The 27,711-nt window shown below is 40.9% G+C and overlaps 1 pseudogene; it reads left to right on the top strand.

The window, feature by feature from the left end:
• The first annotated feature begins 795 nt into the window (after positions 1-795).
• On the top strand, positions 796-22,843 carry LOC100684691 (annotated as a pseudogene).
• The last annotated feature ends 4,868 nt before the right edge of the window (positions 22,844-27,711 follow it).

Below are 27,711 nucleotides of genomic sequence, written 5' to 3'. Positions count from 1 at the left end.
TAAGTCACAAGTCAGGCCCCAACAAATAGAAAAAGACTGAAGTCATACCATGTACTTTTTATCTTTTCTTTTTTTTAAGATTATTTATTTATTTGAGAGAGTGCACAAGCAGTGGAAGTGGCAGAGGGAGAGGGAGAAGCACGCCTTCCACTGAGCAGGGAGCCCAATGCAGGGCTTAATCCCACGACCCTGGTATCATGACTTGAGCCAAAGGTGAATGTTTAAATTGAGTGAGCTACCCAGGCACCTCCCGTGTGCTTTTTCTGCACCCAATGCTGTGAAACTCGAAGTCATCCACAAGAAAAATTTGGAAGGATTACAATTACAATGGAGATTAAACCACATGCTACTAAACAATGATTGTCTCAGCCCAGAAATCAAAGAAGAAACTTTTTTAAATACATGGAAACAAATTAAAATGAAAACACAACCATCCAAAACCTTTGGGATATAGCCAAAGTGGTCCTAAGAGGGAAGCATATCGAAATACAGGCCTACCTCAAGAAGGAAAAGAAATCTCAAATAAACAACCTAACCTTACATCTAAAGAAGTTAGAAAAAGAACAACAAACAAAGCCTAATGCCAGCAGAAGGAAGGAAATAATAAAGATTAGAGCAGAAATGAATGATATGGAAACTAAAAAAAATAACAGAGCATATTAATGAAACCAGGAGCTGGTTTTTTGAAAAAAATAATAAATAACAAATAATAAAATTGGTAAAGCCCTCTTTGTTGCAATAGATTTGCTACCAGAACACAAGTGTCATGCAGGTCCCTGCTGAACCTAAACCAGGATGAGAAAGGAAAAGACTCATATCAACATCGCCATCATTGGACGTGTAGATTCAGGCAAATCTTGCTGCTGCTTATCTGATCTACAAATGTGGTGGGATCAACAAAAGAACTATTGAAAAATGTTGCAAGGAGCCTGCTGAGATGGTAAAGGGCTCCTTCAAGCATGCCTGCATCTTGGATAAACTGCAAGCTGAACATGAACGTGGTATTGACACTGATATCACCCTGTGGAAATTTGAGACCAGCAAGTATGTGACCATCATTGATGCTCCAGGACACAGAGACTTCATCAAAAACCTTACAGGCCCATCCCAGGCTCACTGTGCTGTCCTGGCTGTTGCTGTTGGTCTTGGTGAATTTGCAGCAGGCATTTCCAAGAATGGGCAGAGGTGAGAGTATGCCCTTCTGGCTTACACACTGGATGTGAAACGAGTTGTTGGTGTTACCACAATATATTCCTCTGGGCCACCCTACAGCCTGAAGAGATATGAGAAAACATTAAGGAAATCAGCACCTACTATAAGAAAACTGGCTACAACCTTGACACAGTAGCATTTGTGCCAATTTTTGGGTGGAACGGTAACAAAATGCTGGAGTCAAGTGCAAACATGCCTTGGTTCAAGGGGTAGAAAGTCACCTATAAATAAGGCAATGCCAGTAGAAGCACACTGCTTGAAGCTCTGGATTACATTACGCCACCAGCTCACCCACCTGACAGGCATTCCCGTTTGCTCCTCCAGGACATCTACAAAACTAGTTGTACTGTACTGTCCCTGTGGGCTGAGTGGAGACTGGTGTTCTTAAGTGAAGCATGATGGTTACCTTTGCTCCAGTGCTAACGACTGTTCAGGTGCCCCATGAGGCATTGAGTGAGGCTCTTTCTGGGGACAATGTGAGCTTCAATGTCAAGAATACATCTGCAAAGATGTTCATTGCAGCAATGTGGCTGGTGACAGCAAAAATAACCCACCGATTGAAGCAGCTGGATTCGTGGGTCAGGTAATTTTTCTGAACCATCCAGGCCAAATCAGTGCTGGATATGCACCCGGGGATTCTCACACAGCTCACGGTGCTTGCAAGTTTGCTGAGCTGAAGGAGAAGTTCGATCATCATTATGGAGAAAAACTGGAAGATGGCCCCAAGTTCTTGAAAGCTGGTGATGCTGCCATTGTTGATATGATTCCTGGCAAGTCTATGTGTGTTGAGAGCTTCTTTGACTAACCTCCTCTAAGCTATTTTGCTGTTCATGGCATGAGACAGCTTCTGTGTGTCATCAAAGCAGTGGACAAGACGGCAATTGGAGCTGGCAAAACCTCTAAGTCTGCCCAGAAAGCTCAGAAGGCTAATGGAATATTACCAATACCTGCCACCCCAGTCTTTTTTTTTTTTGAGATTTTATTTATTCACTTTACAGAGAGCCAGAGAGAGAGAGAGAGCACAAGCAGGGGGAGCAGGAGAGGGAGAGGGAGAAACAGGCTTCCCACTAAGCAGAAAGCCCAATGTGGGGCTCAGATCCAGGACCCTAGGACATGACTTGAGCTGAACTACCTCCTTAGTCTTAATCAGTGGTGGAAGAACAATGTTAGGACTTTTTGTCTCAATTGACCATTTAGGTTTAATAGTAAAGGATTGGTTAATTATAAAATGCATCACAAAACATTCAGAAGGAAAGGAGAATCTTTTGTGAACCATTTTTATCCTGTGTGTGGCAGTTTAAGTTATTAATTTTTAAAGTCAGTACGTTTTAGTGGAAACAACTTGACCAAAAAAATCTGTGATAGAATTTTGGACCTATAAAATCAAAGCTTAATGAGAAACAAAATTGATAAACCTCTAAGCAGACTTATCAAAAAGAAGAGAAAGGACACAAACAAATAGAATCACAAATGATAGAGGAGAAATAACAACCAACACCAGAGAAGTACAGTTACAAGATGGTATAATGCAAAACTATATGCCAACAGATTGGACAACTTGGAAGAAATGGAGAAATGCCTAGAAACATATGAACTAACAAAACTGAAACAAAAAGAAATAGAAAACTTGAACAGACCAATAACCAGTAAAGAAATAGAATCAGCAATCAAAAAATTCCCCCAAAAAGAAGTCCAGGGCCAGAAGGCTTCAAAGGAGAATTCTACCAAACATTAAAAAAAAAGAGTTAATACCTATTCTTCTGAAACTATTTCTCCAAAAAAAGAAAAGGAAGGAAAACTTCCAAATTCATTGTATGAGACCATTGCCCTGATACTAAAACCAGATAAAGACTCCACTAAAAAAAGAGAACTATAGGCAAATATTTCTAATGAACTTGGAGGCACATTTTCTCAATAAAATACTAGCAAATCAAATCTGGCCATACATTAAAGAAATCATTCACAACAATCAAGAGGGATTTATTTAAAAGTCATCAACATGATACACTACATTAACAAAAGAAAGGATAAGAATATTATTTTTTCAGTAGATGTAGAAAAAAGAATTTGACTAATGCAACATTCACTCATGACAAAAAAAAAACCCTCAACAAAGCAGGGTTAGAGGGAATACACCTCAACATAATAAAGGCCATCTGCGAAAAATCCATGGCTAATATCCTCAGTAGGGTAAAAAGGAGAGCTTTTCCTCTACACCTAGGAACAAGACAGGAAGTCCATTTTCACCACTTTTATTCAACATAGTCTGGAAGTCCTAGCCACAGCAATCAGACAACAAAAAGAAATAAAAGGCATCCAAATTGGTAAGGAAGACATAAAACTTGCCCTATTTGCAGATGACATGATACTATACATAGAAAATCATAAAGACTCCACCAAAATACTTCTAAAACTGATACACAATTCAGTAAAGTCACAGGATACAAAATAAATGTACAGAAATCTGTTGCATTTCTCTACACCAATAATGCAGAAACAGAAACTAAAGAATCAATCTCATTTATAATTGCACACAAAAATAATAAGATACCTAAGAATGAAGCTAACCAAAGAGGTTAAGGACCTTTACTCTGAAAACTATAAAATGCTGATTAAAGAAATTAAAGATGACACAAAGAAATGGAAAGACATTTCATGCTCATGGATAAGAAAAACAAATATTTTAAAAATATCTATATTGCCCAAAGCAATTGAACATGCAGTGAAATCTCTATCAAGATATTATCAGCATTTTTCAGAGAGCTAGAACAATTTTAAAATCTGTATGGAACCACAAAGACCCTGAATAGCCAAAGCAATCTTGAAAAAGAAAAGCAAAGCTGGAGGCATCACAGTTCTGGACTTCAAGTTATATTACAAAGCTGTAGTGATCAAAGCAGTGTGGTGCTGGAACCAGAATAAACACTTATCAATAGGACTGAAAAGAAAATCCAGAAATAAACCCACAACTCTATGCTCAATTAATCTTCAACAAAGCAGGAAAGAATAGCTGATGGGAAAAAGTCTCTTCAACAGATGGTGTTGGGAAAACTGGAGAGCAACATGCAAAAGAATGAAAGTGGACCACTTTCTTACACTATACCTGAAAATAAATTCAAAATGGATTAAAGGGCAGGGGAGGGGCAAGATGGCAGAAGAGTAGAGGTCCTCAGCTCACCTGACCCTACAAATTTATGTAGATAATTTTCAAAATATCCTGAACACCTACAAATTTGACCTGAGATTTAAAGAGGTAACAGCAGAAATGCTACAAAGAGAAAAGTTTTCACTTCTAACAAGGTAGAAAGGTGGAAAAATAAAAATAAAAAAAGAATAAAGTGAGGGAGGGAAACCATGACTAGCAGGGCTAAAGTGAGTAGCCAAAGCCTCTGGGGCACAAAAGCCCAGCCCCAGAGAAGTAGAAACTTAAAAAATCCATGCCCTGATGGAAAAGTGCTTAGTAGAGAGATCATGCAGACTCGCAGGAGGGGCAGTGAACCTCCAGATTCCCAGGGTCACTATGAGAGGAGGGGCACCTGGGGGGAAGGCTCATCACAGACCCCAGGCCAATCTTGGTAAAGCCTTCAGGACATTTGGGAGAAGACATTCAGTTAGGTGGGCCGGCTCTGGAGCGGCCTTTCCACTAGAGGCTGGCAACAGATGGAGGTGGCTGAGCCCTGTTCCCTTCAGAAGAGGCAGTTCCTGGGGGTGGGGGTCCAGCAGTAGACGGCCCCAGATCCCAGGGTGCCCAAGCAGACAAAGCCAGAGATCCTGTGATCTCCCTGGGACAGGTGGAAGTAGAGTGGGCACAGGACAGCAAGAACTCTCCTGCCACTGGAGGCACCCCTAAGCTGTGCAGATCAGGGTACCTGCACCTGCCCCAGGAGCACCTAGGCCAGTGTGGACTGGCACCTGCAGGGAGTTACTCATGGGAGCTTGAGTCCAGAGCTGGATAGCTGGCCACTGCCATTTTTTTTTTTTTTTTTTTTTTGCCTCTTTGTTTCTCCTAGTGCCTGGGAGAGGTGGGGCCTCTAGAGGACAGAGGCCTCACAAGGTAAACAGCTCATTCAGAGCCCAGCACCCGGGAGGAGGCAGGCATCTCCCCCAGGCACTGACACCTGAGAATCAGCACAGCAGACCCTCCTCCAGAAGACCAGCTGTAAGAACATGGAAGAGCAAGTTTATTGAACAAGCAGTGCTGGAAAGCTCCAGGACTGAGGGAAAATAGTATATAGAACTAGGGGGACCCTTTTCCCCTCCTTTTTTCCATTATGACTTGTTTTTATATCAGACTCAAAATTCCCAATATTTTTTCTCTTTTCCCACCTTAACTAAATATTTTACCAATTCTTCATTTTTTTTCCTTTTTGGCTTTCATATTTCTATAATTACATCTTAGATATATTTTTCACCTCTAGATTCCCTTCAACATGTTCAATTTAATTTGGGGAGATAGCTGAGATATGGGTATTTGTTTTTTGTTTTTTCTGCCTTGTTTTGTTTTACAATGGTGGCAGTTAATACCTTCTAACATGTGACCAAAATACACCCAGAACCAAGGGAAATACTGTGTTGGTTCATCCTATGAGATTATATTCTCTCTTACTTCCCATTCTGCCCCCTCTTTTATCTAGTTTATGTATTTGTAGTTCATGTTGGGTCTTTATATAAGTATTACTGGTTTATATAAATTTGGGACTATCTTCTAACATACAGAACAAAATACACTCAGAACCAAGAGGATCACCCCCTAGAACTCCTTAGGCAGACTGCATCCTCTCTCCACTACCACTTCTGTACCACCACCATCCCCCATCTTTTCTTTTTAAAAAAATTTTTAAAAAAATTTTCTTCTTCCTAGTTTTTGGCTTTTTATTTTTACTACTTTGTTTTAAAATTTGTTTTCACATTGGTGGCCTTTTTGTTTTCTTTTTTCTTTTTTCTTTTTTTTTTAATTTTCTGGTCTCTGACCTCTTCAGAATCATCTAAGGTGTATTTTGCTTGGGTCACGGTTGATATTTTTTACTCCTCCCACTCATACAGCCACTCTGCTCTGAACAAAATAACTAGAAGGAAGAATTCACCACAAAATAAAGAACTAGAAATAATACTCTTTGCCACAGAGTTACAGAATTTGGATTTAAATATGATGTCAGAAATTCAATTCAGAAGTACAGTTATTTCGCTACTGGTGGCTCTGGAAAAAAGCATAAATAAAGGACTCTAGAGACTTAATTACTGCAGAATTGAGGTCCAGTCAGGCCAAAATTAAAAATAGATTAAATGAGATGCAATCCAAACTGGATGCTCTAACTGCTAGGATTAATGAGGAGGAAGAGAGTGAGTGACATAGAAGACAAGTTGATGATAAGAGGAAGGAAGCTGAGGAAAAAGGAGGAAAACAATTAAGAGCCCACGAGGAAAGGGTTAGGGCAATGAATATAGCTTGAAAAGGAAAAATATTCATCTTATTGGGATTCCAGAAGAGGCTGAGAGAGAGAGAGGACCACAAAGTGTATTTGAACAAATCATAGCTGAGAACTTCCCCTAATCTGGGGAAAGAAACAAACATTCAGATCCAGGAGATAGAGAGGACTCTCCTGCAAAAAAATCAATAAAAACCATTCAACACCTTGACATTTGATAGTGAAACTTGCAAATTTCAAAGATAAAGAGAAAATTTTTTTAAAGATTTTTTAAAATTTATTTATTCATGAGAAGCACAGAGAGGAGAGAGAGAGGCAGAGACAAGGCAGAGGGAGAAGCAGGCTCCAGATGGGGAGCCTGACATGGGACTTGATCCCAGAACTCCAGGATCATACCCTGGGCTGAAGACAGGGCTAAACTACTGAGCCACCTGGGCTGCCCAAAGAGAAAAATTTTGAAGCAATGAGAGACAGACAATTCCTAACTTATATGGGGAGAAATATCAGATTAACAGCAGACCTCTCCTCAGAGACCTGGCAGGCCAGAAAGGGATGGCAGGATCTATTCAGGGTCTTAAATGAAAAGAACATGCAGCCAAGAATACTATACACAGCAAGGCTCTCATTCAGAATAGAAGGAGAGATAAAGAGCTTCCAGGATAGGCAGAAACTGAAAGAATGTGACCACCAAACCAGCTCTGCAAGAAATATTAAGGGGGACCCTGTAAAAGAAAGAGGGAGCCCAAAGAAACAATCCACAAAAACAGGGACTGAATAGGTATTATGATGACACTAAATTCATAACTTTCAATAGTAACTCTGAAGGTAAATGGGCTAAATTATCCCATCAAAGGCACAGGGTATCAGACTGGATAAAAAAACAAGACCCATCTACACGCTGTCTACAGGAGACTCATTTAGACCTAAGGACACCTCCAGCCTGAAAATAAAAGGTTGGAGAACCATTTACCAATCAAATGATCCTCAAAAGAAAGGAGTGATAGCAAGCCTCATATCAGATAAATTAGAGTTTATCCCAAAGACTGTAGTAAGAGATAAAGAGGGACATTACATCATACTTAAAGGGTCTATCCAACAAGAGGACCTAACAATTATGAATATTTATGCCTCTAATGTGGGAGCTGCCAAGTGTATCAATCAATTAATAACCAAAGTAAAGAGATACTTAGATAATAATACACTACTACTGGAAGGCTTCAACACGGCACTTTCTGCAAATGACAGATATTCTAAGCACAACGTCACCAAAGAAACAAGAGCCTTGAATGATACACTGGACCAGATGGATTTCACAGATATTTGCAGAACTTTCTGTCCTAATGCAACTGAATACATGTTCTTCTCAAGTGCACATGGAACTTTCTCCAGAATAGACCACATACTGCATCACTAATCAGGTCTCAACCAATACCAAAAGATTGGGATTGTCCCCTGTATATTTTCAGACCACAATGCTTTGAAACTAGAACTCAAATCACAAGAAGAAATTTAGAAGAAAGTCAAACACGTGGAGGTTAAAGAGCATCCTGCCTAAAGAAGAAGGGTCAACCAGGAAATCAGAGAATTAAAAATATTCATGGAAACTAATGAAAATGAAGATACAACCATTCAAAATCTTTCTGATACAGCAAAAGCAGTCCTAAGAGGGAGATATGTTGGAATACAATCCTTCTTAAAAATTGGAAAAAAAAACTCAAATACACAAGCTCACCTCCCACCTAAAGAAATTGGAGAAAGAACCACAAGTAAAGCCTACACCAATCAGAAGAAGAGTTCATAAAGATTCAAGCAGAACTCAATGAAATAGAGACCAGAAGAACTGTAGAACAGTTGAACAAAACAAGGAGCTCATTCTGTGAAAAAATTAATAAAATAGATAAACCCCTAGCCACCCTTATTAGAATGTGTTCTATGTGAATCATCTAGGAAAAAACCTCATAGAAACTCAAGATAATGAAAAAAAAAATCCAAGCTTACCACTCAAAAAAGTCAAACTATGAAAGAGGAGACCAAAGGAAAGAGAAACAGGTTAACTAGGGCATAACTAAAAGACAATTAACTAAGTCATATCTACCAATAATTACATTAATTGTAAATGAACTAAATTCTCCAATCAAAAAACTTAGGGTAGCTAAATGGATAATCACCTATGTGTTGCCTACAAAAGACTCATTTCAAGTGTTAGGACACACACAGACTAAAAGTGGAGGGATGAAGAAAGACATTCGATGCAAATGGAAACAATAAAAAAGCTGGGGTAGTTATGTCAACCAAAATAGACTTTAAAAAAAAAGCTACCATAAGAGACAACAATGGATATTATTTTGATAAAGAGATCAATCCAGTGAGAAAATATCACATGTATAAATATTTATGCACCCAACACAGAAGTGTGTGTGTGTGTGTGTGTGTGTATATATATATATATATATATATATATATATATATACATTAACAGACCTAAATGGAAAAATTGGCACCAATACAATAACAGCAGGGGACTTAAATTCACCACTCACATTGACGGATCATTCCAGAGAGATAATAAATCAGGAAACACTGGCTTTATTTATTTATTTTTTGTTTTGTTTTTGTTTTTTTTTTGAAACACTGGCTTTAAAAAACACATTAGATCAGGTGGGCTTAATGGAAATATACAGAGCATTCCACCCCAAATCAGTAAAATACACATCCTCCTCAAGGGCACATGAAACATTTTCCAGGATAATCACATATTAAGCCACAAAACACGCCTTAACAAATTTAAGAAGATTGAAATTATATGAAGCATCTTCTTCTACCAAGAGTCTATAAAACTGTAATAAATTACAAGAAAAAAATAGACAATTTATAAATATATGGAGACCAAACAGTATGCTACTGAATAACTAAAGGGTCAGAGGAATCAAAAGCGAAAGAAAAAATACCTTAAGTCAAACAAAAAAGGAAACACAGCATACCAAAACTTTTTTTAAAAAAGATTCTTATTTATTATTAGAGAGAGAGAGAGAGCATGAGCAGGATGAGGCGCAGAAGGAGAAGCAGGCTCCATGTTGAGGAGGGAGCCTGATGTGGAGCTCCATCTCAGGACTCTGGGGTTATGACCTGAAACAAAGGCAGACATTTAACCAACTGGGCCACCCAGGTGCCCCAGCACACCAAAACTTAAGGGTTACAGCAAAAGGAGTTTTAAGAGCAAAATTCAAAGCAATAAAAGCCTATCTCGACAAACAGCAAAATTCAAATTTTAACTTTACACCTCAAGGAACTAGACAAAAGAACAAATGAAGCCCAAGGTTAGTAGAAGGAAGGAAATAACAAAGATCAGAGTAGAAATAAAAGAAATAAAGACTAAACAGACAATAGAAAAGATCAATGAAACCAAGAGCCGATTCTTTGAAAAGATCAACAAAATCAACAAACGTTTAGTTAGTCTCACAAAGAAGAAAGGTGACAGGATTCAAAATCAGAAGTCAAAAGGGAGATGATGGTCCAATGAATACCACAGAAATACAAAGGATCATAAGAAACTACTATGAACAATTATATGCTAATAGATTGGATAACCTAGAAGAAATGGACACGCTCCTGGACACATAGGCTTCCAAGACTGAATCATGAACATATTAATTGGTAATTTGGCCTTGAGATGCCAGGGAAATGGCTCTGTTGAGTAGTTGGTCTCTGAATAACAAAGTCAAGTGGGAGGTCGTACTAGACTTAGACAAGCCAATGTCCACACCTCAATGGGCACCAGCACACACACAGTAAGGTGGTCTATGCAAGGTGCCTCCCACACCACTCAGAAATGTGTGTCCACCAGTGTGAGGTGGCACAGGGTTTGGGACTCTTTCTTTTTTTAAAGATTTTATTTATTTATTCATGGGAGACAGAGAGAGAGAGAGAGAGAGGCAGAGACACAGGCAGAGGGAGAAGCAGGCTCCATGCAGGAAGCCCCATGTGGGACTCGATCCAGGGTCTCCAGGATCACACCCCGGGCTGAAGGTGGCACTAAATCACTGAGCCACCGGGGCTGCCCCAAGGGCTCGGGACTCTTGTTTAATGTTCCCTGGTCGGGATCCCTGGGCGGCGCAGTGGTTTAGCGCCTGCCTTTGGCCCAGGGCGCGATCCTGGAGACCTGGGATCGAATCCCACGTTGGGTTCCCGGTGCATAGAGCCTGCTTCTCCCTCTGCCTGTGTCTCTGCCTCTCTCCGTCTCTCTCTGACTATCATAAATAAATAAAAATTAAAAAAAAAAATAATGTTCCCTGGTCAAATCTGGGTAGCCAGGGAGGAGAATGAGAGGTGTTATGAAAGAACACAGGCTTGTGTGGCTCTGAATCCCAGGAGGATTCATCACCATGTAACCCTGAGCAATTCATTTCACTTCTCTGAAACTTAATTTCTCCTTTGAAAGAGAGAACAAATATAGAGAAGGTATCTACTGATAGGTTCCTTTGAAAATTAAGTGAAATAGTAATGGAAGATGCCTAGTGAACTTGTTGCATATACTTAGTGCTCGATAATGCTATGTATTCTCAGCAATATTATATTTTTATTCTTAACATCAAAGTCAATGTGTTTTGAGAAGGACAGGGTCCCAAAAGAGATATAGAATCTAAACAGACTGATTACTAGTAAGAGATTGAATCAGAACTTTTAAAACTCCCTACAGGCAAAAATCTAGGACTAAATAGACATCATTAGTGAATTTTACCAAACTTTCAGAGGAGAATTAATACCAATCCTTCCCGGGATCCCTGGTGGCGCAGCGGTTTGGCGCCTGCCTTTGGCCTAGGGCACGATCCTGGAGACCCAGGATCGATTCCCACGTCGGGCTCCTGGTGCATGGAGCCTGCTTCTCTCTGCCTGTGTCTCTGCCTCTCTTTCTCTCCCTGTGACTATCATAAATAAATAAAAATTAAAAAAAAATACCAATCCTTCTCAAAATCTTCCAAAGAATAGAAGAGGAGGACATACTTAAAACTCATTTTATAAGACCAACATCACCCTGATACCAAAACCAGGCAAGGATACTAGAAGAAAAGAAAATTACAGGCCAATATCCTTGACGAACATAGATGCAAAACTCCCCCCCCTCCAAAAAAAAAAATTAACAAACTGAATTAAACAACACGTTAAAAGGCTCATACGCCCGGATCAACTGGGCTTTATTTCAGAGATGAGAGCACGGTTCAACTTCTGCAAATCAATCAATGTTAACACGTTAAGAAAATAAAGAATAAAATCGTATGGTTGTCTCAATAGAGGCAGAAAAAAGCATTTAATAAAATTCAACATGTATGATAAAAGTGCTCAATGAAATGAAAAGAGGGAATGTACCTCCTATAAATAAAGACCATGTATGACAAGTCCAGAGTTAACATCATACTCAATGTTATTCCTAGAATTAGGAATAAGAGTAGGATGCCCACTTTAGCCACTTTTGTTCAACAGAGTATTGGAAGTCCTAGCCAGAGAAATTTGGCCAGAAAATTAAATAAAATGCATCTACATCAGAAATAAGTAAAACTGTTAGAGGGTTACCTTTTCCCACTTGCATCAGCCAGCACCACAAGCCAAGTGTTTGCAGAACGCCTGATCCACACCTGTGGATGTGGAACCCCATACAAGACGCTTCATGAGTGAAGTTTTGGGTCATCCCATCAGATAAGCCCACATGATCTGCTTAGGTGACCTGTCAGCATGAGGGAGCACATGGTGGAGTCGGGGGAGAACAAGCATCAGTCGTGCACCCACGTCAACCTTCATGATGGTAAAGGGGAAGACAGTTCATCCTAATCACCTCCCTGTGGGAGTTTCCCATCTGGAGAAGGCCCCACAGGAACCACGGAGGCCCTGCTCCCGACTGCGTGGGGCAGTGGACCCACAGAGGACGGTGGTGGCTCTAAGCACCAGAGACCTTCACCCAAAGAGGAGTAATTGAAGGAGGGCCCAGCATCTGCCCTCTAAAGCATATCCATGTTTGTGCCATGGCCACGCCTCTCCTTGGCTATTCCTGGCTAATGACTGAGGGCAGGAGGGATCCAGAGCCAGCCCTGGAAGGAACAGGCTTCTCTGACTTTTTTGCTTAAAGACTTACTCTTTGGCAGACTGTCGGAATAGCAGTCTTCGCTGCTTCCTCCCATGCCACCCTGCCTTGCCTTCCTCCATCACTCCAGCACAGGTTTGCCTCAAAGTCTGACGGTTTCCCGGTCTCCCTCCATTCCCCGGCAATTCTCTCTCACGTAGGGATTTATAAGATTCTTGTACATTTAACCCGAGCTTGGTGTACCTTGAATGGCTGTGGCCACATCAGTTTACCTCTCTGTACTTCTGTTTCTCATACTCAAATTTATAGATCTGGAACTTGAGAATCCAAAGTACTGTTGAGATACTGTTTTATTCATGTGATCTGAGTTTTAATTCACCCAAATTCCTCGCGCAGTGGAGAATGGAATGTTCATGGGTGAGTTTTTCAGGTTAAAGTAATTGGGATATGAGATGTATGAATCAGAAGATCGGTCTCCTTCCCAATATCTCCTCCGGCAGGTGACCTGCATCACTTACTTCCATTCCACTACACACCTCTCCTGTGATCGCTTATGAACCCAATGATCTCCAGGTTTTGTTTCCTTTTCTCCCTGAGCTCCTGCCCCTATGGTTGCTCTATCCAGTGTGTTGGGGTAGAAAGAGCACTGTAGAGGGAGGCTTGTACTCATGTGTTTGAGCATCTCTGGCATTTTCTCCTCCAGTCTTAGAGACAAAGTGAGGAAATGAACCTTGAGTTTTACCGTATCCCCCCAAAGATGCTAAGTTTTATTTTTTTATTATTATTTTTTTTAGATGCTAAGTTTTAAATTAGTATATTGGCTAACGATGTCTATTTATTTAGCGAATGCTTAGAATTTTATATTTATTATAGAGTCTTTCAAATAACCTGGTATTCATATCATTATCTCCACTTAAAGGTGAAGGAGCTCAGAAAGTGTAAGTTGTCCGAGGTCCGTATGGGAAGTGTGCAGCAAAATTAAATTCAAATGTAGATTTTTGGATTTCCCTGAGTCAAGGCATGTTTCCAGTGCTCACCATATTAATATTAGAGAATTGAAAATCAGATAAGGCATCCCCGAACACTCGATGCTGGAATCATTTCATTTCTTTGAGGCTTCTGGAGCACAGATGGGCTCCCTGGCTTGGCATTTATTACAATAAATTGCAACTGCCTGAACACTTACGTTCTTACTTATTTTCTTTCTTAGGCTGACTGAGGGCTCTTGGAAAGCAGGACCTGGGGCTCACACATTGTATTCCTGGAGCACAGCATGATACTTAGCATGTAGAAGCTGTGTAACAAATAGTAAGTTTAGTAATTTAATTCAGTAAATTAATGTATGATAGTAAAAATGAGTTTATACTACAAAAAGGTAATCTTGATTAAATTATTGAAGATGTTTGTACCCCAATTGCATTTCTTCATTTGCTTTAACTAAGGAATCCATCTCTGAGTTCCCTTCTATCCGTAAAGACATGTAATACTAAATAATTCGTACATGTTATGGAAGTTTAAAATTATGCAGTTGTGTGCACAATCAGGAAAAAAATGATTAAGAAATTAATCTTTTCTTGATTCAGTAGTTTGAGGTAATAATGTTACTAAATATAATGCTTTGATTACAAATGTCAGTGACTGAAAAATAGACATTCTGTAGAAATTCACATATGCTATTTACAGACAGGCACAAAAAATTCTAATAACGTCTAAGAAGCATTATTTACACAAAGGATTACAGCTAGCTATAAAAAGTTAAATGTGGTCCCTTCTAATGAACATTCCAGTTGTTCTAATAAATGTGAACGGTAGTGTGATATAAACACAGACATGGGGGACCCCTGGGTGGCTCAGCAGTTTAGCACCTGCCTTCGACCCAGGGCGTGACCCCGGGGTCCCGGGATCGAGTCCCGCCTGGGGATCCCTGCATGGAGCCTGCTTCTCCCTCTGCCTGTGTCTTTGCCTCCCTCTCTCTATCTCTCTTTCTCTCTGTAATGAATGAATAAATAAAATATTAAAAAAAAACACAGACGTGAATCACCATGGTTTTAGAGAATATGGCTCTCTAAATTAATAGCATACTTTTGACAGCAACCTAAAGAATAGATTTGCTTTTCTCAATCTAAATGTGGAAGAATTTTGAGTGGAATTTTTTGGGGGAAATCCAGAGAAGCAGATCACATAAATTAACCTGATGTTTCATGGGTTTATGTATATCATTTAAGCCTGTAACGAAACAGGCTGGAGTTTAGCTCTGGGATGTACAGGTGGGAAACACTTAGTGGGAACTGTGTTCTGTGTCACACATAAGCATCCTGAGGGAAAAGACTAGAAACTCACCAAGAATATAGAGGCCTTTAGATTTTTACCTACAAGTAAAGTCAGACAATCTCTAACTGGGGACTCCCTTGTTACTAACGGGTAAATGCTGGAGTTGGGGTGAAGATAGGGCTACCTAAGAGTAGTTTTATGAACTTTTAAGACAGTCTCTGTGTACTTAGGGGGGTGGTAATTTTATGCCTTTTCTCTGCTCCATTGTCTTTCTTCACTTTCTTCTCCAATCCACAGAGTCCTTTTCATTTCCCTCTGTTCTCCTTCCTTCCGGATTTTGCCCATTTAGAAATTGTTAATCAGTGCCCAGTTCAAGGACCATTTTCTCCATAAAATCTTTGTTCTTTCCCATCGACTAGGCTTAATGTATTACTCTTTCATAGTAGTTCTCTTATCCTGCTGTTATGATTATCTGTGAATTGTCTTATGGGTTCTACAAGACCAGAAATGACCAGGTAATTAGAGTTTAGTCTTCTGCACTTCCCCTCTGCACTAGTCCAGTGCCTGACACATGTATATTTTTATTGAATAAATAAATGAGAGAACAAATAGATTGTTGAATAAACATGCAGTCTTGAAGATATAAGTCCCAAGGCTGTCTCTTTTTTTTCTAAATAATTATGCAGATAGGGTAACCGGAGGCTAACCCCATACATTGGGTCCTCTAGGACGCTTATTCAAAGGAAACTTGAAAATCCAGTCACTGTAACAGGAATTTGCCTCTATGGTCTTTGGATAGGAGGGTTTATTATGAGAGATTTTACAGGACCACGGCGAGTAAACCACCTAATGTAAATGGTGAGTAAACAGGAACAAGGAAAACGAATGTGACAACCGTGGGTCTGTTTATTTCCTTTATTTATGTTCTGTCTTCTATCTCTAGATTAATTTCTATATCAGAAGCCCAGAGGCAGTTGTTGTGCTGGTCTAATTAAGTGTGAGTATGTGTGTGTGTGTGCATGTGTGCACACTCCCTGATGTTGAACCGAACAGCAAAAATATTTAATCACGTAAACAATTAACAAGATTTTCCGTGGTTTTAAATACATCAACAGTCCCCGACACCCCATATTTCAATGTGTCCCTTGGGTTTGTAGATGCTAGTTATAGATCTTCAAGTGGGAGGGTCCAGCTCACTAAGCTCAGGCTGATTTATTCTCTCCTCAGTCTTTACTCGGTTGTTCATGGAGAAGCTCAGATGAACACGACAAAGCAGCTCAGTGCTCTATACTGAGGGTAACAGTCTCAGAATCTACCTCAAACACAAAAGTCTAGTTTTGTGCCATGTGAGCCTTTTCCACTGTGAAGTTCACGCTTCCCATTCAACTTCTCACTGGAGATATCTGGTCAGGGGAAGATTAAGGAAAACCTGGTTTAGCTCAATTCCTCAGCAACTTCAAGGCAACCAGTTTCATTGCCTGGTAAACCCAGCAGCCACACTTTATATGGAACGGCGCCTGAACTCTTTTCTGGGAGACCTATCTTGCCCGATTTTGCATTAATTTCTTATATTCTTGGGTCTTGTTAGATCTCAGTTTTCTTTTTTTTCTTTTTTTTTTAATTTATTTTTTATTGGTATTCAATTTACCAACATACAGAATAACCCCCAGTGCCCATCACCCATTCACTCCCACCCCCGCCCACCTCCCCTTCTACCACCCCTAGTTCGTTTCCCAGAGTTAGCAGTCTTTACGTTCTGTCTCCCTTTCTGATATTCCCCACACATTTCTTCTCCCTTCCCTTATACTCCCTTTCATTATTATTTATATTCCCCAAATGAATGAGAACATATAATGTTTGTCCTTCTCCGACTGACTTACTTCACTCAGCATAATCCCCTCCAGTTCCATCCACGTTGAAGCAAATGGTGGGTATTTGTCATTTCTAATAGCTGAGTAATATTCCATTGTATACATAAACCACATCTTTTTTTTTAATCTATTCATCTTTTGATGGACACCGAGGCTCCTTCCACAGCTTGGCTATTGTGGCCATTGCTGCTATAAACATCGGGGTGCAGGTGTCCCGGCGTTTCACTGCATCTGTATCTTTGGGGTAAATCCCCAGCAGTGCAATTGCTGGGTCGTAGGGCAGATCTATTTTTAACTCTTTGAGGAACCTCCACACAGTTTTCCAGAGTGGCTGCACCAGTTCACATTCCCACCAGCAGTGTAAGAGGGTTCCCTTTTCTCCGCATCCTCTCCAACATTTGTGGTTTCCTGCCTTGTTAATTTTCCCCATTCTCACTGGTGTGAGGTGGGATCTCATTGTGGTTCTGATTTGTATTTCCCTGATGGCAAGTGACGCAGAGCATTTTTTCCATGTGCATGTTGGCCATGTCTATGTCTTCCTCTGTGAGATTTCTCTTCATGTCTTTTGCCCATTTCATGATTGGATTGTTTGTTTCTTTGGTGTTGAGTTTAATAAGTTCTTTATAGATCTTGGAAACTAGCCCTTTATCTGATACGTCTTTTGCAAATATCTTCTCCCATTCTGTAGGTTGTCTTTGAGTTTTGTTGACTGTATCCTTTGCTGTGCAAAAGCTTCTCAGTTTTCTAATTACTTACCTCATAGGATTATTTTAAGAACTGAAAGCTCCAAGCAGACCTCCAAAACTTGACTTGTCCCCTTGTGAAATGTCTCTGTGATCGTACACCTCCCGAATGGCCTCCGGGTGAAACATTCACTGAGGTTCACTATCACTGAAGATTTACACTGGAGAGAAAAGTACCACAAATACCCTTAAAATGTGTCCATAAAAGTTTGAAATTGGTGTTTCTTGGATTTATGCTGCTAAGTAGAAGGAGAGAACTGAAGACATCTCTGGATAGTTTTTACTTCACTAACAGGAATTTAGTGAAGAATTAGTTCCACCAATTCTCCACTTATTAAAAATATGCGTGTTGAGATGCTCAGAGAAAACACTCTGTGCTAAGGGGAAATATTACTAAGAATAAGAAAACACATTTCAGTTGGAAAATATCCCCTTGAGTCAGTACTGCAAGTGGAAAGTGTTTCTCCACTGAGTGGAGAATATTTATTATAAAATGTGAAGGCTCATGAAAAATCTGTCATGTAGATGCAGGAAAATAATCTCAAGCAAACATAAACTTGCAAGTGAAATATTTTTATAGGACAAGTTGTGAGTCTGATATAGCTTCACTTTGCCTAATGGTTAGCTACATCAAAAGAAAAAAATCATAAATATAGTGTGATTTCATATGTTTTAGCTGAAGTACATTTTTCATGTCAAGCCCATATGGGTTCTCAGAAGAGAATGGGTGAAGTTGAGGTTTTAAGAGAGAGAAAAAAGTCTAAATTGACTAAAACATAAAATAGTGGAAGAAAGTAACATTTTTTTTAGCATGGTTCTTGAAAATAGCAGTCCACAGAAAGTGCCTTGAGCTGACAATTGTACAAATGGAAGCGAGAAGTTAAGGGTTAGACAAGATGAACAGGACTTGGAAAGGAGACCAAAGGTCGCAGTGGGTTGGGTGAGGGTTTGCCCTCAAGAGGAATATGTGTTGAGGGAAACGAATTCACAGCTACTCTGTCTCAGTTGTTATGTGGACAAAGCTTGGAAAGCATTTCCTTCAAGAGGGTCTTGGAAAGCCCACAGTATTTGGGTCATTTCATGGGGGAACCCCCCAAAAAATGAGTAAGACCAGGGACACTGCCTATCACCCTTAGATAAAACTCTGCCCATAAGGCCAGGATTCATATTCGGTGCCCACAAATCCATATGCACAGCTCTCATGGTCTCTAGATCAAATAAATCCCCTCACCTGTCCCACACCTGACCTATCTTTCAAAGTATATAGATGCCATTGTGATTCATAAAGTACAAACTCCTTAGTAATCATTACGAAGCCATAGTAAATTGTACTCATGTAGTTAAACAAGCAACATCTTCTGAAAGTTACAGATAATCACAAAAGGAGGTGTCGTTGAAATTTCTGAGTTTCGAAGCAATGTATTAAATCCATAATGGTTAGAAATATGTGCTCTAGAGCATAGTATTACAGAGATGAGTTTCTTCCTCAGAACAGGAAAAGTGCTTAGAGAACTCTGGCTGAGCTCTGTTTAGTATTGAAACAACTAGTTGATAACCGGCCCCACAGATTGCTAAGAGCTTTCTTTTTTGCACTGCGGATTTCGAAGCACTTAGTGGAGAGAAAATTATACTGGAAGGCAAGAGAATGTTTTGTTGTTGTTTGTTTTTATTAAAAGTGTAGACGGTGATAGCAGCAAGAAACCAGCTGTGAGATGGAAGAGACACATGGACCGGATCCGGATTAAAGCAGAAAATATAGGAACACTCCCGACAGTAGACGCGAGTGGTAACCTCTCTCACCTGTCCCTCCATCCTTTGCTAGGCAGAATGATGATCCGCGAAGACGTTCACATCCTGATCCCTGGAAACGGTGAATGTTACTTTACATAGCAAGAGGAGCTTTGCAGGTGAAATTAAGGACCCTGAAATGGGGAGATTATTCTGGGTTATCCACGGGGCCCAATGTGATCACACAGATCCTTAGCAGCAGAGGATCTTTATCAGCTGTGGTCAGAGACAGCGATGTGCCAACAAAAGAAAGGTAAGAGAGGTGTGCTATTGCTGACTTTGAAGAAAGGAGCCACAAAGCCAAGGGATGTCAGCAGTCTCCAGGACCTACAAAAGGCAGGGGAATGGATTTTCCCATAGATCCTCCAGAAAAGAATTAAGGCCTGCTAACAATGTGATTTGAGTGCTTTGACGCCCATCTGAACTTCTGACCTCCTAGGCTGTATGATAATAAATTTACATCTTAGTTTTTGGTAATTTATTATGGAAACAATAAGAAATAAATAAAAGTCCTCATCACCAGTTGGAACGTGTTGGGGAAACTGTGTCTTAAGGGGAGTATTAGACAGGGTCCTTGAGGCCCAAGATTCCTGGAATACTTTTTGTCTCTGTGTAGCACTCAAACTGCTAACTATCACCCAGAAACACTTGAGCAAACGTGTGCCAGGGAATCCAACCTTACAGAGTCTTTGCAGAGTGAATTTAGAAGACTTGGGTGGTGGGGCTTTGGAATTACCAGTATTAACAGAAAGCCCATTTCATAGGTGTCCTTCTTGAGGCCCTGTATGAAGTCTGCACAAGCAGGGGAACTTCAAAATGGGCAACTCCGTTATTTCTTTAGGAATTGAACCAATTGCTAAGGGAAGATTTTTTAAGAGAAAAAGCATATTATTTGCAAAAAAACAAAAAAAAATACTCTAGAATAAACCTGGAAAATAAGGTTGAACTATACTATTTTCAGGTTACTAAATTTAATTGGATATATTTATTTTTAAGACCCCAAATCAACTCATTTCCAGGAATGCTCTTGTTTGACTCCCTGTACATACATTTAAAGATGGAACAAAATGTCCTTGTTTTGTCTTAGGATGTACATGTTCTTTTGGTCTGCATATTTATTATATGATAAAGGCGCAAATTGTAGCTCATTTGCTCAAAGCATCAGAAACTAGGGTTACTCATAGGACAGAGATGCACACAAACATGCACTTTGATATTGAACAACTGGTTCTTCAGTGAGAATTTTCAGAGTTGACATTGCTGTGTGTGCTTTGTAGCCACTGGCCTGGGAACACAAAGGCCAGGGAACTCCTTAGACCACATAAGTTTACGAAGTTGATTCTACACTATGTGACATAACAAACCATAAGTATCAGAGAGAAAAATGATTTAATGTTTATTTAGCAGATCATCTACTAAACTTCTTGTAAACCGATGAGAAAAACAACCCTAAGTCACAAAGTTATCAAGCAACAGGGTTGCAAATACACATCAAATCTCTGCCCTGAGACAAGGGCTCCTTCTGCTTCCCGTGTCTCTCGATGAGTGAGACGTGATTTCTGCCTCAAGACATTCCTGCAGTCTAGGACAGGAATCAAAGCAAAAAAAAAAAAAAAAAAATTGAAAAGGAGAGCAACTCACCACATGGGTCCTGAGAGCTAAGGTCAATTGGATCTAAGGAATCTGGAAAAGCAGCGCTGAGGATTTCAAAGACCTAGAACATACTCAAAAAGAGGAAAGACTATATTATTTATAGGACAAGTGGTGTTGGAGGGGGCCTGAGGCTAGTGCATACCTTCTATTTAATAACTCCTTCCATTTGCATAATAATTTTATATTCATAATTTGATGTGTAGGGAAGGAGCATTGGACTGACTGTAAGCGTGGAAAAGGAGCGAAAGTAAAAGAAACCATCAACGTTGAATGATTCAGTAAAACTCAAGGATCTGCCCCTGACTAGATATGAGCAAGAGAGAGAGAGAGAGAGAACAATAAAACTTAACAATTGACCTAAGATGCACTAACAGCAGCCTTTCCTGTTTTAAACCCTCTTCCGCCATTGCTTTCATCTCTCTCTGACCCAGGGCACTGATTTTTCAACCACAAACTGCCCCTCCGAAAAGTCACAGGCAGATGGATGCTCCAGAGCCTCGGATCTCCTGGCGCCCTGTTGCAGAGACACAGCCACCTGTGCACACATTGAAAAGGTGACCATTGAAAAAAAAAAAAAACAGGTTATCAAAAGCAGCTACACATGTGAAGATCTATTTAACATCACTAAATTATTAGGGAAACGCAAATCAAACCCACAGTGAGATTTCACTTCATATCCGTTAGGATGACCACTAGTCAAAAATCAATCAATCAATGAATGTCATGTGGAGAAATTGGAACCCTGTGCCCTGCTGATGGGAGCGTAAGCGGGGCAGCTGCCGTGGAAAACGGTATGGCAGCTCCTCAAAAGATTACACAGAATTATTATATGATCCGGAATCCACCGCTGGGTAGACGCTCAGAGACCTGGAGGCAGGGACTCCAGCAGCGACTTGCACAATGATGTTTGTGGCAGCGCTGCTTGCAGCATCAGGGAGGCCTGGACCCGGAAGACTGTGTTCAAGGAAGTGAGCCAGACACAAAAGGACAAATGCTCTAGGATTCCACTTACGTGAGGTCCCTAGAGTAGTTCAATTCACGAAGCCAGAGAGTAGAGGGGGGCTGCCCGGGACTGGGGGGGTGCCGGGGGGAGTCAGGGCTTAATGGGTACGGTTTCAGTTTTGCCAGATGAAGACTGTTCTGGGGAAGGAAGGCTGTGGGGGTCGCACATCAGTGTGAATGTGCTTAATGCCGCCGAGCTGGGGTGTTAAGGTTAAAAATGGTTAAAATAGTATGTTTTATATTGTGTGTGTTGTACGACAGGACGAAAGCCTGGGCCGCGTGCCTACCTCGGGCGCACCCACTACTGCAGACGCAGCTACTGGGCAACAACTAGGGAGGTTGCCACGTGTCCCCAGCACAGTCCAGCGGCCACTAAATGGATCTCAAAGCCAGTACTGCTCTGGCCTCTACTGCGGGAACGACACCCTCTGCAGCTCTCTGACCCTCAGTTTCCTTATCTGTAAGAGCCTGTGTTGGGACGAAATGATCTGGCAGCTCACGGTTGGCGGGACCCAGGGAATCTACCAAGAATCCCTGCCCCTGGACCAGCAGAGCGGGGTAACCCCATTCTGTGCTGCACCTGCCCTCTCCTGTATGACCCCCACGGGACCTCCTGTTGTTTAGGGCGCCCCTCACCCTACTTTGGTGTTAGGCGCACCCTTACCAGAAACCAGCGCGCCTCGGAATGCGGGACCTCTGACCTTCAAGCAGCCAAGGAATGAAGACCCCTCTTTTGCCCCCCGAAACCTGCGGGCCAGCTCTGACCAGAATGATAGGCCAGTTCAAATGGTCACTGCAGGGTGAATCGTGATTCAACTGGCCACCTGCGTGTGGACCGACGTGACCGGGCAACTCTGCGTGTTACAGTCCCCTTGGCCCCGGGCCCCTGCAGCACTGCTGTGCTTCTCGGTCCCGGGGGCCAAGCCCTGCTCCGCTGCATGGAGCACACGTGGGCCCAAGCTCCAGCTCGTGATTAAAGCCTCGTGAGTTTGCATCGGTGTCAGCCCCTCGGGGCCTCTCAGATGCACCGTCTTGGGCGCACCACGTCCGGGGGCAGAGGTGCCCTGGGCCAGGAGGGAAGCTCTCCTTGGGCCGCATGGGCTCAGCCCCGGCAGAGCCTTCCCGGCTTGGGCCGAAGGATGTGGGTGTCGGAGGCCGCCCTCCCGCCCAGTGTCCGCCTGACAGAGCTGCAGAAGGGCTGGTCCCGCGGGCTTTGCTCGTCCTCGGCACCTGGCACCTGAGCATCCTCGGGGGCCACGCGAACTTGGGCCTGGCGCCCGTGGCCCGCCAAGTCTACCCCCGCAGCCTCCTCAGGGCCGGTGCTCCGGGCCCCGCAGACCCCGGCTGCTCGCCCTGCAGCCCCGACCCCCAGTGCTGCTGCGGCTGCCTCCTGCTCACCCAGAAACAGGGAAACCCTCGCCTGCCTGAGCCCGGGAAGCGCTCTCCTCCCCGGCCTTGGGCTGCCCGGCCTGACAGCAAATGCTGTTTTCCTGAGATCCACAAAGAACCCCAGGCCCGGTGTTGCCAGTTCAGCAAGGGGCCAGATTACACTGGAGTCACACCCCTCCGTGGGACATCCTCCTGGACGGAGACGCCTGCCCTGCTGAGAAGGAGGACAAAACCACGGTTGATAGGATGGAGGCTTGCCAGCTGGCACTCGGGTCTGCAGTGAGAAACCCCAATAAGGGACACTGGGCAGAACTGGCCTGACTAAGGTGCAGGTGCTGATAGGACACTGGCAGACATAGGGACACTCGTCACACGCGCGGCAATGTCGACCGTTCTGGAGGGTCCACAAGTCCTGGGCATGTTTTCACTAGCGCTCCTGGCCAACCTGCTCTCCACCAACCTCTTTGTTAACTTACCATAATTCAGTTTATCCCCAAACATGCAAATTCTCAGCATACCTGTCTTCCCTCTTTGCTGCTGTCCTCTTTACCTCTCTTTTCTCCTTTGTCAGAAAACATTGATAAACCTGGTTATTGTCTCCCGCTTGTAAACAAGGAAACAATCCATGACAATCACCCAGACGTCTTTGAGTGAGCCCTCGACACTTTCTGTCTCACTGAAGGTCGGGGCAAAGTTTCTGTCCCTTCTTGTCAGGGAAGCATAATTTTGGCTTGTCATACCTGAACAATGGCCCTCAAGTGTCATTTCATTGCTTTGCCAGGAGCCCAGGGCATGCCCATGAGGATGCCGAGGGCCTGTCTTTCATGGGCAATGTCCGGTTGGGTGAGCACGTCAAGCCCCACATACTTTCTTACTATATCTTGATTCATTTTCAAGCAGATAATAGTAGGTAGCTTTAGGACTGTTCTAAAACCTGTTTCACTATTTCACTCTAAAACATCTAACCTGAATAAAATAAAATAATAAAATAAAATAAATAAAATAAAATAAAATAAAATAAAAATAAAATAATAAAATAAATAAAATAAAATAAAATAAAATAAAATAATAAAATAAAATAAATAAAATAAAATAAAATAAAATAAAACATCCAACCTGGGCACACCTGGGTGGCTCAGTGGTTGAGCGTCTGCCTTCCGCTCAGGTGGTGACCCCGGGGTCCTGGGATCGAGTTCCGCATCAGACTCCCTGCATGGAGCCTGCTTCTCCCTCTGCCTGTGTCTCTGCTTCTCTCTTTGTGTCTCTCATGAATAAATAAATAAAATCTTAAAAAAATAAAATAAAAACATCCAACCTGTCCTATGAGGACCCTGGAGAGCACGTCAGCCATGCCGAGCCTTTGCTTGTGAAGTAAACTTGAACTCCTTTTCTGTTTCCAAGAAAAACACTCAGATGTGTTCAGGGGAGATGGCACACTGATTATTTTCACTTAATGTGCTGGAAGGTTTAGTTGCCAGACCCTGGAAGAGTCAGGCAGGAGAAAGCCAAATGTCATTTGGACAAGTACAAAAGGGCCTTCTGCACTTGGGGGAACCCTAACTCCTTGGAGGTGGGATCACTCACAGGTCTTTGCCAACCTGAGGAGCTTTGGGTCACCTGGAACTGTGACTGTTGGCATCTCTCTGTCAAGTACACCCATGGTCCCCTTGGGACCACATGCAGAGCCATGGGAACAATGAACACTGGGCTTAGAGACTACAGAGCCAACAGTACGCTGGAGAAACAGGATGAAAACCCGCTAGGGAACAGAAACAGGCTACATCAACTCATTAATTTTGATAATTTAGAAAAATAAAGAAATGTTCTAATACTAAAGAGCTGAGCCTTTGGTTTTGGTTTGGTTTTTGTCTTTAATAGATGTGAAAGTAGGGTACATATAGATTTAAAACCATATCTAATTTTCAGGTTTTTTTAAGAAAGAGAGAAAACACATCTGCATTTAAAAATACCCAAAATAAAGAACATATGTAAATATACTTCAAAAAATGAAATCTGCCTGTCTGTACTCATCAAGTATGATTTTCTAGTTAAATTTACCTCATGGTCTCAGTTAGGCAGGGATCCAACTTTCTGTTAAATACCTCTAATCCTTATCATAGTATCTGGCACATTTTTAAAAAATAACCAAAAAAATATTAGTTACAAGAACCATATACTATTTTCTTTGATTTTAAATTGGTGACCTCTATTAGAACACAACAGACAAAATTATACTTAATAAAGTAAAACAACAAACAATTCCAAATCATCAAGAAAAATTAAATCCTGAGAAATTGTGCTTATAAATATTAAGTGGAAAAAGCAAAAGAAAAAAGTGCATTTATAATATTTATTCTCAATGTTGACATTGCTAAATCTGTTTGGTAAAAGAAGAGACTCATGTTTTCAAACATTTTATACAAGAAAACACATCACTGTTAAAGAGTAACAATTTTAGAAAGAAATTATTCTGCCTTCAACTTCTCTCGGGAAGTTATTGTTTCTATTAAACTTTTTATTTTGAAAAAAATAAAGATGAGCAAAAGAAAAGAAAGAGGGAGAGACAAACCAAGAAACAAATTCTTAATTACCGAGAACAAACTGGTGGTTACAGAGGGGAGGTGGGTAGAGGGGTTGGGGGAAATAGCTGACGGGGATTCAGAGTGCACTTGTCAGGAGGAACACTGGGTAACGTATAAAATTACTGAATATTGTACATCCAAAATTAATATAGCATTGTATGTTAATTATAATGGAATTAATATTCTTTTTTAAATGAGTAAGTTCTGGAGAATCTAATGTACAGTATGATGGCTCTAGTTAATATTACTGCGTTAAATACTTTAAATTTGTTAAGAGAGTAAATTGCGAGTGTTCTCGCCACAAAAAAAGGTAACTAAGTGAGGTAATGAATGTTAATTAGCTTGATTGTGGTAATTATTTCACAACGTATACTTACACCAGGCCATTACATTGTACACCTTAAATATATACAAGTTTTGTCAATTATACCTCCATAAAACAAAAAAAGTAAAAAATAAAAGAAAAAGAAAAATTAAAGATAATAAATAAACTGCAAGAATATTACCGATGTCTGTATGCCCTTTACCTCTATTCTTCCAGCATGAACACTTTGCCACATTGGTTTTCTATGTGTCTGTCTGTCTCTCTGTCTATCCCTTAAGTCAATTTTTCTTGTTTAAAAAAATTATTTGCTCTAAGTCGAAGAAATGACCCTTCACTTATAAATATTTTAATAACCAGAACAATATTTTACATTATCATGGTGCAATTATCAAATTTAGAAAATTTAACACGGGTAGACTACTATGCTGTCATCACTAGATAACACAATTAATTTTCAAGTCTTGATGATTGTCCCAAAACTATCCTAAAAGCAACTTTCTTTTCCCAAAGATCCAATCCAATTTAGGATTGTACGTGAATTAAGATATCATATCCACTTAGATTCCTTTAATCTAGCACAATCCTCAACCTTTCATTATTTTCCATGACATTGGCATTTCTGGGGTTTTGAGGTTTAATGGGATTTTTTTGGTGACATTGACATTTCTGAAGAACTGTGGGCTGCTGTTTAACAGACCATCTGTCAGTTTGTGTGTGGCCATTTCAATTTCTCCACTGGGAAGCTATCTTTTGCTCTTGGATTAGTAAGTAATCTATGGACAAATACTAGAAGACTGTGTAAATAATCTGCTCCTTCTCCAATTTCAGCGATTTCAGTATTTAGTGAAGATTCTTGCCTGAATCAATTATGGTGATGGCTGCAGAGTAGTCATTTTCTAACTCTATTATTCCTTCATATATTTGTTGGCATGCTACTCTAAGGAAGAGCCTTCCCTTCTACCTTATTGCTTTATTTACTTAAATTTCTGTTTTCTTCTATTGGTATGTACTCACAGGTTTCTTATACATTTATTTACTTAATAAGTTATCATCCATTACAGTCACTATTTTGATGCTTCGTTTGCCTCAGGTTTGGCCAGTGGCAGCTCCTTCAAACTAGTTCCTGTGTCCTTTTGGCATGTCCTCATCATTTTTTAAAACAATTTCTTATATTGGGACTCATATGTTTTTTGCTCCAGCCCTGGAGTTAGCCATTTTGCTAAGGAGCTCTGATTCCTTTTAGTGGGTCTGACACATTTTTGACAAAAGAAGGAAGAAATGGAGGGAGGGAGAGAAGAAGGAAGGGAGCTTCAACACCACTAAAAACCCTTCATTTAAGAGAGCCTTGAAAGTACATGAGAATAGGTAAATTTCTT

The sequence above is a fragment of the Canis lupus genome, chromosome 35 (assembly GCF_011100685.1).
Source record: "Canis lupus familiaris isolate Mischka breed German Shepherd chromosome 35, alternate assembly UU_Cfam_GSD_1.0, whole genome shotgun sequence".
NCBI classification, from domain to species: domain Eukaryota; kingdom Metazoa; phylum Chordata; class Mammalia; order Carnivora; family Canidae; genus Canis; species Canis lupus.
Note: the sequence above shows the minus strand (reverse complement) of the source record. Positions and strands in the feature narration are given on the sequence as shown.